This window comes from Oncorhynchus keta, chromosome 10, assembly GCF_023373465.1.
Source record: "Oncorhynchus keta strain PuntledgeMale-10-30-2019 chromosome 10, Oket_V2, whole genome shotgun sequence".
NCBI lineage: Eukaryota > Metazoa > Chordata > Actinopteri > Salmoniformes > Salmonidae > Oncorhynchus > Oncorhynchus keta.
The window spans coordinates 76,589,887-76,606,960 of record NC_068430.1 but is presented as its reverse complement, the minus strand read 5'-3'; the positions used below and the strand labels follow the sequence as shown (position 1 = coordinate 76,606,960).

The 17,074-nt window shown below is 32.5% G+C and overlaps 1 long non-coding RNA gene across 4 annotated transcripts; it reads left to right on the top strand.

Annotated features, from left to right (window-relative positions):
• The first annotated feature begins 4,204 nt into the window (after positions 1–4,204).
• Positions 4,205–12,280, top strand: LOC127932394 (uncharacterized). Of its 4 annotated transcripts, none has more exons than XR_008145121.1 (3): positions 4,205–7,142; positions 8,533–9,678; positions 11,674–12,280. It is a non-coding gene; the product is annotated as an uncharacterized LOC127932394 (long non-coding RNA). The 4 variants fall into 4 exon arrangements; XR_008145123.1 differs by lacking the exon at positions 4,205–7,142 and adding an exon at positions 7,531–7,776 and having other exon boundaries at positions 8,085–9,678; XR_008145122.1 differs by lacking the exon at positions 4,205–7,142 and adding an exon at positions 7,531–7,916 and having other exon boundaries at positions 8,085–9,678.
• Positions 12,281–17,074: the final 4,794 nt, after the last annotated feature.

The window sequence follows — 17,074 nt, the reverse complement described above, 5'->3', positions numbered from 1 at the left end:
CCATACACTGAGTATACAAAACTTTAGGAACACCTGCTCTTTCCATGACATAGACCGACCAGGTGAATCCAGGGGACAGCTATGAGTCCTTACTGATGTCACCTGTTAAATCCATTTCAAATCAGTGTAGATGAAGGGAAAGAGACAGGTTTTAAGCCTTGAGACCATTGAGACATGGATTGTAATATGGGTTCCATGCAGAGGGAGAATGGGCAAGACAAAATCAAGTCCCTTGATTTTTTTTAAATGGAATCAAATAAAATTTTATTGGTCACATATATCGGTCGGATGTTTTAGAACACCTATTAATTCAAGGGTTTTTCTTTATTTAAAAAACGAATTGAGCACTTGTTGGCTGCTTTTCCTTCATTCTGCGGTCCGACTCATCCCAAACCATGGTTGAGGTCAAGGGATTGTGGAGGCCAGGTCCTCTGATGCAGCACTTCATCACTCTCATTCTTGGTAAAATAATCCTTACCCTGCCTGGAGGTGTGTTGGGTCATTGGCCTGTTGAAAAACAAATGATAGTCCCACTAAACCCAAACCAGATGGGATGATGTATCACTGCAGAATGCTGTGGTAGCCATGCTGGTTAAGTGTGCTTTGAATTCTAAATAAATCACAGGCAGTGTCACCAGCAAAGCACCCCCACACCATAACACCACCTCCTCCAGGCTTCACGGTGGGTAATACACATGCAGAGATCATCCGTTCACCCACACCACATCTCACAAAGACACGGCGGTTGGAACCAAAAATCTCCAATTTAGACTCCAGACCAAAGGACACATTTCCACTGGTCTAATGTCCAATGCTTATGTTTCTTGGCCCAAGCAAGTCTCTTCTTCTTATTGGTGTCCTTTAGTAGCGGAGCCTAGTGGTTAGAGCGTTGGACTAGTAACCGGAAGGTTGCGAGTTCAAACCCCGAGCTGACAAGGTACAAATCTGTCGTTCTGCCCCTGAACAGGCAGTTAACCCACTGTTCCCAGGCCGTCATTGAAAATAAGAATGTGTTCTTAACTGACTTGCCTAGTAAAACAAAGGTTACATTTTTTTTTTTTTAAAGTAGTGGTTTCTTTGCAGAAATTTGACCATGAAGGCCTGATTCACACAGTCTCCTCTGAACAGTTAATGTTGAGATGTGTCTGTTACTTGAACTCTGTGAAGCATTTATTTGGGCTGCAATTTCTGAGGCTGGTAACTCTAATGAACTTATCCTCTGCAGCAGAGGTAACTCTGGGTCTTCCATTCCTTTGGCTGTCCTCATGAGAGCCAGTTTCATCATAGCACTTAATGGTTTTTGCGACTGCACTTGAAGAAACTTTCAAAGTTCTTGAAATGTTCCGCATTGACTGACCTTCATGTCTTAAAGTAATGATGGACTTTCATTTCTCTTTGCTTATTTGAGCTGTTCTTGCCATAATATGGACTTGGTCTTTTACCAAATAGGGCTATGTTCTGTATACCCCCACTACCTTGTCACAAAACAACTGACTGGCTCAAACGCATTAAGAAGGAACGATATTCCACAAATGAACTTTTAAGAAGGCACACCTGTTAATTGAAATGCATTACAGGTGAATACCTCATGAAGCTGGTTGAGAGAATGCAAGAGTGTGCTAATCTGTCATCACGGCAAAGGGTGGCTATTTGAAAAATCGCAAATATAACATATTTTTTTATTTGTTTAACACTTTTTTGGTTACCACATGATTCCATATATGCTATTTTATAGTTTGATGTCTTCATTATTATTCTACAATGTATAAAATAGTAAAAATAAAGAAAACCCTTGAATGAGTAGGTGTTTTATAACCTTTGACCGGTAGTGTCACACCCTGTTCTGTTTCACCTGTCTTCGTGATTGTTTCCACCCCCCTCCAGGTGTCGCCTATCTTCCCCATTATCCCTTGTATATAATTATACCTGTGTTCTCTGTTCGTGTTACCAGTGCGTCTTGTTCGTCAAGTCAACCAGCACTTTTTGTCTCAGCTCCTGCTTTCCCAGTCTCACTTTTTCTTGCCCTCCTGGTTTTGACCCTTGTCTGTACTGACTGAGCCTGCCTGCTTGACCACTCCGCCTGAGTCTGCCTGCCGTCCTGTACCTTTGCCCCTCCTCTGGTTTACTGACCCCTGCCTACCCTGAGTCTGCCTGCCGTCCGGTACCTTTGCCCCTCCTCTGGTTTACTGACCTCTGCCTACCCTGAGTCTGCCTGCCGTCCGGTACCTTTGCCCCTCCTCTGGTTTACTGACCTCTGCCTACCCTGAGTCTGCCTGCCGTCCGGTACCGTTGCCCCTCCTCTGGTTTACTGACCCCTGCCTACCCTGAGTCTGCCTGCCGTCCGGTACCTTTGCCCCTCCTCTGGTTTACTGACCTCTGCCTACCCTGAGTCTGCCTGCCGTCCTGTACCTTTGCCCCTCCTCTGGTTTACTGACCTCTGCCTACCCTGAGTCTGCCTGCCGTCCTGTACCTTTTCCCCTCTGGTTTACTGACCTCTGCCTACCCTGAGTCTGCCTGCCGTCCTGTACCTTTTCCCCTCTGGTTTACTGACCTCTGCCTACCCTGAGTCTGCCTGCCGTCCTGTACCTTTTCCCCTCTGGTTTACTGACCTCTGCCTACCCTGAGTCTGCCTGCCGTCCGGTACCTTTGCCCCTCTGGTTTACTGACCTCTGCCTACCCTGAGTCTGCCTGCCGTCCTGTACCTTTTCCCCTCTGGTTTACAGACCCCTGCCTGCCTTGACCTGTCTATTGCCTGCCGTCCGGTACCTTTGCCCCTCCTCTGGTTTACTGACCCCTGCCTACCCTGAGTCTGCCTGCCGTCCGGTACCGTTGCCCCTCCTCTGGTTTACTGACCCCTGCCTACCCTGAGTCTGCCTGCCGTCCGGTACCGTTGCCCCTCCTCTGGTTTACTGACCCCTGCCTGCCTTGACCTGTCTATTGCCCCTGTTGGATTATTAAACCATTGTTCATTTGACATTGTCTGCATCTGGGTCTTACCTTCATACCTGATAGGTAGTGTACATATTTAGGAGATTTTGTGGAGGTAGCGGAATGCTTGTGTTCCTAGCTCCAACAGTGCAGTAATATCTAACAATTCACAACAATACACACAAATTTAAAAGTAAAATAATGGAATTAAGAAATATAGAAATATTAGAATGAGCAAAGTGGCATAGACTAAAATATAGTAGAATAGAGTACGGTATATATGAACTATGTATATGTTTGACCTCTGTCATTGCCAACAAAATGTATATAACAAAGTATTGAGATAAACTTTTGTTTTTGACCAAATACTTATTTTCCACCATAATTTGCAAATAAATTCATTAAAAATCCTACAATGTGATTTTCTGGATTTTTTTCTCTCATTTTGTCTGTCATAGTTGAAGTGTACCTATGATGAAAATTACAGGCCTCTCTCATCTTTTTAAGTGGGAGAACTTGCACAATTGGTGGCTGACTAAATACTTTTTTGCAACACTGTATACATTTGTTATCAAAATGTGTTATTTTGCCAGTAATGCCTTCTCGAACATGTGCACTTTCATGTGCCTTAATATCAAACTTGTATATAATCTGTAAATACGAATAAAATTGTTAAATTACGAGCTGAGTTGGTTTAGCCACAGATAAAGGCAGCAACCTTCCCTCTAGCTATGATTGGCTGAGATAATGAGTGGGCTGGACATGCAAAGAGATGAGTTTGGATTGGTCTGCAGTGTTGCATCTTGTGTCTATAAAATGAGCTGCTTGTAATTGTGTAGATAATCCTTTCTACTACAGTTTTTATATATACATATAACGTTAGCCATGGACAACTGGAAATATGTTGCTACTGCTCTCAATAACATTGCTGCCCTGAATTTATCCACAAAGGTCAGTGGGAAAAAGTTGTGATGGACTACTTTCTGGATGATGATCGTACCATGCAATGCTGACTCTCTCTCACTCTGAAAATGACACGTTTTGAAATCAGTGGAACACAACGAGCCAAACAACCTGTGCAAACTAAATGGAAACCACACAGAATGTCTGATTAAAGGGGTTGCAGTCTGCCGTGAAGCTTTCATCTACGTATACAGGTAAGAATCTAGCTACACATTCAGATATTACAGTTGAAGTCAGAAGTTTTCAGACACCTTAGCCAAGTACATTTAAACTCAGTTGTCCACATTTCCTGACATTTAATCCTAGTACAAATTCCCTGTCTTAGGTCAGTTAGGATCACCACTTTATTTTAAGAATGTGAAATGTCAGAATAATAGTAGAGAGAATCATTTGTTTCAGCTTTTATTTCTTTCATCACATTCCCAGTGGGTCAGAAGTTTACATACACTCAATTAGTATTTGGTAGCATTGCCTTTAAAATGGTTTAACTTGGGTCAAATGTTTCGAGTAGCCTTCCACAAGCTTCCCACAATAAGTTGGGTGAATTTTGGCACATTCCTCCTGACAGAGCTGGTGTAACTGAGTCAGGTTTGTAGGCCTTCTTGCTCGCATACACTTTTTCAGTTCTGCCCACAAATGCTCTATTGGATTGAGGTCAGGGCTTTGTGATGGCCTCTCCAATACCTTGACTTTGTTGTCCTTAAGCCATTTTGCCACAACTTTGGAAGTATGCCTGTGGTCATTGTCCAGTTGGAAGACCCATTTGCGACCAAGCTTTAACTGCCTGACTGATGTCTTGAGATGTTGCTTCAATATATCCACATAATTTGTCTCCATGTGCAGTTGCAAACTGTAGTCTGGCTTTATTATGGCGGTTTTAGAGCAGTGGCTTCTACCTTGCCAAGCTGTCTTTCAGGTTATGTCAATATAAGACTTGTTTTACTGTGGATATGGATACTTTTGTACATGTTTCCTCCAGCATCTTCACAAGGTCCTTTGCTGTTGTTCTGGGATTGATTTGCAATTTCCACACCAAAGTACATTAATCTCTAGGACACAGAAATGCAATGCTGAACTGCAATGCTGCTGGGTTTTTAATGCTCAACCGTTTCCGTGTGTATCAAGAATGGTCCACCACCCAAAGGACATCCAGCTAACTTGACACAACTGTGGAAAGCATTGGAGTCAACATGAGCCAGGATCTCTGTGGAACGCTTTCCACACCTTGTAGAGTCCATGCCCTGATGAAATGAGGCTCATCTGAGGGCAAAAAATGTTTTGTACACTCGGTGTATAAGCGTCTTTGCCATTGATGAATAGCGTAAACTTTACATTTGATTTGCTGACATCCTACAGCAGTGGTTGGAACCGGTTCAGGGAACAGAACCAAAAACCGGAAAATAAAAATGTTTTCAAGGAACAGAAGCGGAACCTGGAACGAAAGTGATCCATACTGTTTAAAAGCATGAGAACCAGTTAATAAGGTTATTTAAAGTTGTCCCACAACAAATCGCAACAAAGCGCCTATGCAAAGCCCTCACTTTATCATTCAGAAACATATTTCAGTGTCTGAAAATCTTTACCTGTGCGTGTTTAGGATACCTGCCCCTCCCCCCTCAGAAGCATAGGCTACTGTACTGATGTTACAAGCTTGATTCAGAAGATAGGTGGGGAAATAATTTTGATGCCAACCCCTACCCTACAGTCACATTTTGACACATGTCGAGCTATATAAACCACGCGACTCTGCAAAAATGCCTTCTCCGATATTGGTTACAAGGCGGTACTTATTAAAAATAGGTAAGAGAATATAATTTTACCATTCGTCTATTAAAATAACAAGTTAAGGTGATATCACATTGTTCGCTTGATTATGAATCCAGTAATTGACATAGGGGAGGAGACCAGTAACTTTATGATCCAGATTTATGAATGTACATAGAAGCAACAGTCAGTTCTCGTACTTTGGTCATCATGCTTTGATCTGGTTTCCTTCAAATATCATCCAATTTCATGAAAAACATGATTTTGACTGTTCATGACCTTTAAACTAGCCAAGACCAGCAACATGAACAAACAGACTCTACGGGTGAAAGTAGTGAGTGAAGCTACTAAACAGACTATTCTAAACAAATGACATGTCTTACCTGTGGTGAGATGTTTTCCACACACACATGTAGGCTTCTTAGACAGTGGGTCCCCACAATTTCCCAGTCTTCCATTCTGATTTGCCTGAAGACACAGGGCTCTTCTCACAGACTCCATTTCCTTCAGATGTTTGTACTTTGAACAACACAGCAGCTTTATGTCATTTTTGTTATTTCTATATAACAGAAAATCAACCACAACGTTGATTATTTTACACTGGGGGGTCAATGAGAAAGAATCTTTCTTAACCCCAATTTGTTGGAATTGCTTATTGTTATGTGAATATTGATTCAAAGTATTCAATTATAGAAGTATTTTCAATTATACAATTATATTCAATTGTACAGTTATATTCAACTCTATTCAAGTTTACTTTACTATTCGAGTTTTATTCAATTCTACATTTCTATTGAACTATATTAAATAATACTGTTGTATTCAGTTCAACAGTTATATTCAATTATGTAGTTATATTTCACACTATTCAATTCTACTATCCAATTCAGCAGTTCTATTCAATTCTACACTTCTATTCAACCATATTAAATAATAATGTTCTATTCAGCTGTACAGTTCTATTCAAATATATAGTTCTATTCCACACTATTCAATTCTACTGTTCTATTCAATTATACAGTTCTGTTAAACTGTATTAAATTATGAAGTTCATTTCAATTGTAGAGTTCTATTAAACTGTATTCCATTATAGAGTTCTATTAAACTGTATTCCATTATAGAGGTCTATTAAACTGTATTCCATTATAGAGTTCTATTAAACTGTATTCCATTATAGAGTTCTATTAAACTGTATTCCATTATAGAGTTCTATTAAACTGTATTCCATTATAGAGGTCTATTAAACTGTATTCCATTATAGAGTTCTATTAAACTGTATTCCATTATAGAGTTCTATTAAACTGTATTCCATTATAGAGTTCTATTAAACTGTATTCCATTATAGAGTTCTATTAAACTGTATTCCATTATAGAGTTCTATTAAACTGTATTCCATTATAGAGGTCTATTAAACTGTATTCCATTATAGAGTTCTATTAAACTGTATTCCATTATAGAGGTCTATTAAACTGTATTCCATTATAGAGGTCTATTAAACTGTATTCCATTATAGAGGTCTATTAAACTGTATTCCATTATAGAGTTCTATTAAACTGTATTCCATTATAGAGTTCTATTAAACTGTATTCCATTATAGAGGTCTATTAAACTGTATTCCATTATAGAGGTCTATTAAACTGTATTAAATTATGAAGTTCATTTCAATTGTAGAGTTCTATTAAACTTTATTCCATTATAGAGTTCTATTAAACTGTATTCCATTATAGAGTTCTATTAAACTGTATTCCATTATAGAGTTCTATTAAACTTTATTCCATTATAGAGTTCTATTAAACTGTATTCCATTATAGAGTTCTATTAAACTGTATTCCATTATAGAGGTCTATTAAACTGTATTCCATTATAGAGGTCTATTAAACTGTATTCCATTATAGAGTTCTATTAAACTGTATTCCATTATAGATTTCTATTAAACTGTATTCCATTATAGAGTTCTATTAAACTGTATTCCATTATAGAGTTCTATTAAACTGTATTCCATTATAGAGTTCTATTAAACTGTATTCCATTATAGAGTTCTATTAAACTGTATTCCATTATAGAGTTCTATTAAACTGTATTCCATTATAGAGTTCTATTAAACTGTATTCCATTATAGAGGTCTATTAAACTGTATTCCATTATAGAGTTCTATTAAACTGTATTCCATTATAGAGTTCTATTAAACTGTATTCCATTATAGAGTTCTATTAAACTGTATTCCATTATAGAGTTCTATTAAACTGTATTCCATTATAGAGGTCTATTAAACTGTATTCCATTATAGAGTTCTATTAAACTGTATTCCATTATAGAGTTCTATTAAACTGTATTCCATTATAGAGTTCTATTAAACTGTATTCCATTATAGAGGTCTATTAAACTGTATTCCATTATAGAGGTCTATTAAACTGTATTCCATTATAGAGGTCTATTAAACTGTATTCCATTATAGAGTTCTATTAAACTGTATTCCATTATAGAGTTCTATTAAACTGTATTCCATTATATAGTTCTATTAAACTGTATTCCATTATAGAGTTCTATTAAACTTTATTCCATTATAGAGTTATATTAAACTGTATTCCATTATAGAGTTCTATTAAACTGTATTCCATTATAGAGTTATATTAAACTGTATTCCATTATAGAGTTCTATTAAACTTTATTCCATTATAGAGTTCTATTAAACTGTATTCCATTATAGAGTTCTATTAAACTGTATTCCATTATAGAGGTCTATTAAACTGTATTCCATTATAGAGGTCTATTAAACTTTATTCCATTATAGAGTTCTATTAAACTGTATGCCATTATAGAGTTCTATTAAACTGTATTCCATTATAGAGGTCTATTAAACTGTATTCCATTATAGAGGTCTATTAAACTGTATTAAATTATGAAGTTCATTTCAATTGTAGAGTTCTATTAAACTTTATTCCATTATAGAGTTCTATTAAACTGTATTCCATTATAGAGTTCTATTAAACTGTATTCCATTATAGAGTTCTATTAAACTTTATTCCATTATAGAGTTCTATTAAACTGTATTCCATTATAGAGTTCTATTAAACTGTATTCCATTATAGAGGTCTATTAAACTGTATTCCATTATAGAGGTCTATTAAACTGTATTCCATTATAGAGTTCTATTAAACTGTATTCCATTATAGAGGTCTATTAAACTGTATTCCATTATAGAGTTCTATTAAACTGTATTCCATTATAGAGTTCTATTAAACTGTATTCCATTATAGAGTTCTATTAAACTGTATTCCATTATAGAGGTCTATTAAACTGTATTCCATTATAGAGGTCTATTAAACTGTATTAAATTATGAAGTTCATTTCAATTGTAGAGTTCTATTAAACTTTATTCCATTATAGAGTTCTATTAAACTGTATTCCATTATAGAGTTCTATTAAACTGTATTCCATTATAGAGTTATATTAAACTTTATTCCATTATAGAGTTCTATTAAACTGTATTCCATTATAGAGTTCTATTAAACTGTATTCCATTATAGAGGTCTATTAAACTGTATTCCATTATAGAGGTCTATTAAACTGTATTCCATTATAGAGTTCTATTAAACTGTATTCCATTATAGAGGTCTATTAAACTGTATTCCATTATAGAGTTCTATTAAACTGTATTCCATTATAGAGTTCTATTAAACTGTATTCCATTATAGAGGTCTATTAAACTGTATTCCATTATAGAGTTCTATTAAACTGTATTCCATTATAGAGGTCTATTAAACTGTATTAAATTATGAAGTTCATTTCAATTGTAGAGTTCTATTAAACTTTATTCCATTATAGAGTTCTATTAAACTGTATTCCATTATAGAGTTCTATTAAACTGTATTCCATTATAGAGGTCTATTAAACTGTATTCCATTATAGAGGTCTATTAAACTGTATTCCATTATAGAGGTCTATTAAACTGTATTCCATTATAGAGTTCTATTAAACTGTATTCCATTATAGAGTTCTATTAAACTGTATTCCATTATAGAGGTTTATTAAACTGTATTCCATTATAGAGGTCTATTAAACTGTATTCCATTATAGAGGTCTATTAAACTGTATTCCATTATAGAGTTCTATTAAACTGTATTCCATTATAGAGTTCTATTAAACTGTATTCCATTATAGAGTTCTATTAAACTTTATTCCATTATAGAGTTCTATTAAACTGTATTCCATTATAGAGTTTTATTAAACTGTATTCCATTATAGAGGTCTATTAAACTGTATTCCATTATAGAGGTCTATTAAACTGTATTCCATTATAGAGTTCTATTAAACTGTATTCCATTATAGAGTTCTATTAAACTGTATTCCATTATAGAGTTCTATTAAACTTTATTCCATTATAGAGTTCTATTAAACTGTATTCCATTATAGAGTTCTATTAAACTTTATTCCATTATAGAGTTCTATTAAACTTTATTCCATTATAGAGTTCTATTAAACTGTATTCCATTATATAGTTCTATTAAACTGTATTCCATTATAGAGTTCTATTAAACTTTATTCCATTATAGAGTTCTATTAAACTTTATTCCATTATAGAGTTCTATTAAACTGTATTCCATTATAGAGTTCTATTAAACTTTATTCCATTATAGAGTTCTATTAAACTTTATTCCATTATAGAGTTCTATTAAACTGTATTCCATTATAGAGTTCTATTAAACTGCATTCCATTATAGAGTTCAATTAAACTGTATTCCATTATAGAGTTCTATTAAACTGTATTCCATTATAGAGATCTATTAAACTGTATTCCATTATAGAGTTCTATTAAACTGTATTCCATTATAGAGGTCTATTAAACTGTATTCCATTATAGAGGTCTATTAAACTGTATTCCATTATAGAGTTCTATTAAACTGTATTCCATTATAGAATTCTATTAAACTGTATTCCATTATGAAGTTAATTTCAATTGTAGAGTTCTATTAAACTGTATTCCATTATAGAGTTCTATTAAACTGTATTCCATTATAGGGGTGCAGTGGTTATCACTGCATTGTCGGAACTAGAAGCACAAGCATTTCGCTACACTCGCATTAACATCTGCTAACCATGTGTATGTGACAAATAAAATTTGATTTGATTTGAATTTGATTTGATTTGAGGTCTATTAAACTGTATTCCATTATAGAGTTATATTAAACTGTATTCCATTATAGAGTTCTATTAAACTGTATTCCATTATAGAGTTATATTAAACTGTATTCCATTATAGAGTTATATTAAACTGTATTCCATTATAGAGGTCTATTAAACTGTATTCCATTATAGAGTTCTATTAGACTGTATTCCATATTAGAGTTCTATTAAACTTTATTCCATTATAGAGTTCTATTAAACTGTATTCCATTATAGAGTTCTATTAAACTGTATTCCATTATAGAGTTCTATTAAACTGTATTCCATTATAGAGTTCTATTAAACTGTATTCCATTATAGAGGTCTATTAAACTGTATTCCATTATAGAGGTCTATTAAACTGTATTCCATTATAGAGGCCTATTAAACTGTATTCCATTATAGAGGTCTATTAAACTGTATTCCATTATAGAGGTCTATTAAACTGTATTCCATTATAGAGGTCTATTAAACTGTATTCCATTATAGAGTTCTATTAAACTGTATTCCATTATAGAGGTCTATTAAACTGTATTCCATTATAGAGGTCTATTAAACTGTATTCCATTATAGAGGTCTATTAAACTGTATTCCATTATAGAGGTCTATTAAACTGTATTCCATTATAGAGTTCTATTAAACTGTATGCCATTATAGAGTTCTATTAAACTGTATTTCATTATAGAGGTCTATTAAACTGTATTCCATTATAGAGGTCTATTAAACTGTATTCCATTATAGAGGCCTATTAAACTGTATTCCATTATAGAGGTCTATTAAACTGTATTCCATTATAGAGGTCTATTAAACTGTATTCCATTATAGAGGTCTATTAAACTGTATTCCATTATATAGTTCTATTAAACTGTATTCCATTATAGAGTTCTATTAAACTGTATTCCATTATAGAGTTATATTAAACTGTATTCCATTATAGAGGTCTATTAAACTGTATTCCATTATAGAGGTCTATTAAACTGTATTCCATTATAGAGGTCTATTAAACTGTATTCCATTATAGAGGTCTATTAAACTTTATTCCATTATAGAGGTCTATTAAACTGTATTCCATTATATAGTTCTATTAAACTGTATTCCATTATAGAGTTCTATTAATAAATAAAATAAATAATATGCCATTTAGCAGACGCTTTTATCCAAAGCGACTTACAGTCATGTGTGCATACATTCTACGTATGGGTGGTCCCGGGAATCGAACCCACTACCCTGGCGTTACAAGCGCCATGCTCTACCAACTGAGCTACAGAAGGACTTTATTCCATTATAGAGTTATATTAAACTGTATTCCATTATAGAGTTCTATTAAACTTTATTCCATTATAGAGTTCTATTAAACTGTATTCCATTATAGAGTTCTATTAAACTGTATTCCATTATAGAGTTCTATTAAACTGTATTCCATTATAGAGTTCTATTAAACTGTATTCCATTATAGATGTCTATTAAACTGTATTCCATTATAGAGTTCTATTAAACTTTATTCCATTATAGAGTTATATTAAACTGTATTCCATTATAGAGTTCTATTAAACTGTATTCCATTATAGAGGTCTATTAAACTGTATTCCATTATAGAGTTCTATTAGACTGTATTCCATTATAGAGTTCTATTAAACTTTATTCCATTATAGAGGTCTATTAAACTGTATTCCATTATAGAGGTCTATTAAACTGTATTCCATTATAGAGGTCTATTAAACTGTATTCCATTATAGAGGTCTATTAAACTGTATTCCATTATAGAGGTCTATTAAACTGTATTCCATTATAGAGTTCTATTAAACTGTATTCCATTATAGAGGTCTATTAAACTGTATTCCATTATAGAGTTCTATTAAACTGTATTCCATTATAGAGGTCTATTAAACTGTATTCCATTATAGAGGTCTATTAAAACTTTATTCCATTATAGAGGTCTATTAAACTGTATTCCATTATATAGTTCTATTAAACTGTATTCCATTATAGAGTTCTATTAAACTTTATTCCATTATAGAGTTTTATTAAACTGTATTCCATTATAGAGTTCTATTAAACTGTATTCCATTATAGAGGTCTATTAAAACTTTATTCCATTATAGAGGTCTATTAAACTGTATTCCATTATATAGTTCTATTAAACTGTATTCCATTATAGAGTTCTATTAAACTTTATTCCATTATAGAGTTTTATTAAACTGTATTCCATTATATAGTTCTATTAAACTGTATTCCATTATAGAGTTCTATTAAACTTTATTCCATTATAGAGGTCTATTAAACTGTATTCCATTATAGAGGTCTATTAAACTGTATTCCATTATAGAGGTCTATTAAAACTTTATTCCATTATAGAGGTCTATTAAACTGTATTCCATTATATAGTTCTATTAAACTGTATTCCATTATATAGTTCTATTAAACTGTATTCCATTATAGAGTTCTATTAAACTTTATTCTATTATAGAGTTATATTAAACTGTATTCCATTATAGAGTTCTATTAAACTGTATTCCATTATAGAGGTCTATTAAACTTTATTCCATTATAGAGTTATATTAAACTGTATTCCATTATAGAGTTCTATTAAACTGTATTCCATTATAGAGTCCTATTAAACTTTATTCCATTATAGAGTTCTATTAGACTGTATTCCATTATAGTGTTCTATTAAACTTTATTCCATTATAGAGTTCTATTAAACTGTATTCCATTATAGAGGTCTATTAAACTGTATTCCATTATAGAGGTCTATTAAAACTTTATTCCATTATAGAGGTCTATTAAACTGTATTCCATTATAGAGTTCTATTAAACTGTATTCCATTATAGAGGTCTATTAAACTTTATTCCATTATAGAGGTCTATTAAACTGTATTCCATTATAGAGGTCTGTTAAACTGTATTCCATTATAGAGGCCTATTAAACTGTATTCCATTATAGAGGTCTATTAAACTGTATTCCATTATAGAGTTCTATTAATACCTAGGATAGGGTAAGTAAGGGTAAGTAATCCTTCTCACCCCCCTTCTCCCCCCCAACAAGATTTAGATGCAAGTGGCTGTTCCACTGGTTGTCATAGGTGTTTGCACCAATTTGTAAGTCGCTCTGGATAAGAGCGTCTGCTAAATGACTTAAATGTAAAATGTAAATGTTAAACTGTATTCCATTATAGAGGTCTATTAAACTGTATTCCATTATAGAGGTCTATTAAACTGTATTCCATTATAGAGGTCTGTTAAACTGTATTCCATTATAGAGGCCTATTAAACTGTATTCCATTATAGAGGTCTATTAAACTGTATTCCATTATAGAGTTCTATTAAACTGTATTCCATTATAGAGTTCTATTAAACTGTATTCCATTATAGAGTTCTATTAAACTGTATTCCATTATAGAGTTCTATTAAACTGCATTCCATTATAGAGGTCTATTAAACTGTATTCCATTATAGAGGTCTATTAAACTGTATTCCATTATAGAGGTCTATTAAACTGTATTCCATTATAGAGGTCTATTAAACTGTATTCCATTATAGAGGTCTATTAAACTGTATTCCATTATAGAGGTCTATTAAACTGTATTCCATTATAGAGTTCTATTAAACTGTATTCCATTATAGAGGTCTATTAAACTGTATTCCATTATAGAGGTCTATTAAACTGTATTCCATTATAGAGGTCTATTAAACTGTATTCCATTATAGAGGCCTATTAAACTGTATTCCATTATAGAGGTCTATTAAACTGTATTCCATTATAGAGTTCTATTAAACTGTATTCCATTATAGAGTTCTATTAAACTTTATTCCATTATAGAGTTATATTAAACTGTATTCCATTATAGAGTTCTATTAAACTGTATTCCATTATAGAGGTCTATTAAACTGTATTCCATTATAGAGTTCTATTAGACTGTATTCCATTATAGAGTTCTATTAAACTTTATTCCATTATAGAGTTCTATTAAACTGTATTCCATTATAGAGGTCTATTAAACTGTATTCCATTATAGAGGTCTATTAAACTGTATTCCATTATAGAGGTCTATTAAACTGTATTCCATTATAGAGGTCTATTAAAACTTTATTCCATTATAGAGGTCTATTAAACTGTATTCCATTATAGAGTTCTATTAAACTGTATTCCATTATAGAGGTCTATTAAACTTTATTCCATTATAGAGGTCTATTAAACTGTATTCCATTATAGAGGTCTATTAAACTGTATTCCATTATAGAGTTCTATTAAACTGTATTCCATTATAGAGGTCTATTAAACTGTATTCCATTATAGAGGTCTATTAAACTGTATTCCATTATAGAGGTCTATTAAACTGTATTCCATTATAGAGGTCTATTAAACTGTATTCCATTATAGAGGTCTATTAAACTGTATTCCATTATAGAGTTCTATTAAACTGTATTCCATTATAGAGGTCTATTAAACTGTATTCCATTATAGAGGTCTATTAAACTGTATTCCATTATAGAGGTCTATTAAACTGTATTCCATTATAGAGGTCTATTAAACTGTATTCCATTATAGAGGTCTATTAAACTGTATTCCATTATAGAGGTCTATTAAACTGTATTCCATTATAGAGGTCTATTAAACTGTATTCCATTATAGAGGTCTAACAAAACTTTATTCCATTATAGAGGTCTATTAAACTGTATTCCATTATATAGTTCTATTAAACTGTATTCCATTATAGAGTTCTATTAAACTTTATTCCATTATAGAGTTATATTAAACTGTATTCCATTATAGAGTTCTATTAAACTTTATTCCATTATAGAGTTCTATTAAACTGTATTCCATTATAGAGTTCTATTAAACTGCATTCCATTATAGAGTTCTATTAAACTGTATTCCATTATAGAGTTCTATTAAACTGTATTCCATTATAGATATCTATTAAACTGTATTCCATTATAGAGTTCTATTAAACTGTATTCCATTATAGAGGTCTATTAAACTGTATTCCATTATAGAGGTCTATTAAACTGTATTCCATTATAGAGGTCTATTAAACTGTATTCCATTATAGAGTTCTATTAAACTGTATTCCATTATAGAATTCTATTAAACTGTATTCCATTATGAAGTTAATTTCAATTGTAGAGTTCTATTAAACTGTATTCCATTATAGAGTTCTATTAAACTGTATTCCATTATAGGGGTGCAGTGGTTATCACTGCATTGTCGGAACTAGAAGCACAAGCATTTCGCTACACTCGCATTAACATCTGCTAACCATGTGTATGTGACAAATAAAATTTGATTTGATTTGAATTTGATTTGATTTGAGGTCTATTAAACTTTATTCCATTATAGAGTTATATTAAACTGTATTCCATTATAGAGATCTATTAAACTGTATTCCATTATAGAGTTCTATTAAACTGTATTCCATTATAGAGGTCTATTAAACTGTATTCCATTATAGAGGTCTATTAAACTGTATTCCATTATAGAGGTCTATTAAACTGTATTCCATTATAGAGGTCTATTAAACTTTATTCCATTATAGAGGTCTATTAAACTGTATTCCATTATAGAGGTCTATTAAACTGTATTCCATTATAGAGGTCTATTAAACTGTATTCCATTATAGAGGTCTATTAAACTGTATTCCATTATAGAGGTCTATTAAACTGTATTCCATTATAGAGGTCTATTAAACTGTATTCCATTATAGAGGTCTATTAAACTGTATTCCATTACAGAGGTCGATTAAACTGTATTCCATTATAGAGGTCGATTAAACTGTATTCCATTATAGAGGTCTATTAAACTGTATTCCATTATAGAGGTCTATTAAACTGTATTCCATTATAGAGTTCTATTAAACTGTATTCCATTATAGAGTTCTATTAAACTGTATTCCATTATAGAGGTCTATTAAACTGTATTCCATTATAGAGTTCTATTAAACTGTATTCCATTATAGAGGTCTATTAAACTTTATTCCATTATAGAGTTATATTAAACTGTATTCCATTATAGAGTTCTATTAAACTGTATTCCATTATAGAGTTCTATTAAACTGTATTCCATTATAGAGGTCTATTAAACTGTATTCCATTATAGAGGTCTATTAAACTGTATTCCATTATAGAGGTCTATTAAACTGTATTCCATTATAGAGGTCTATTAAACTGTATTCCATTATAGAGGTCTATTAAACTGTATTCCATTATAGAGGTCTATTAAACTTTATTCCATTATAGAGGTCTATTAAACTGTATT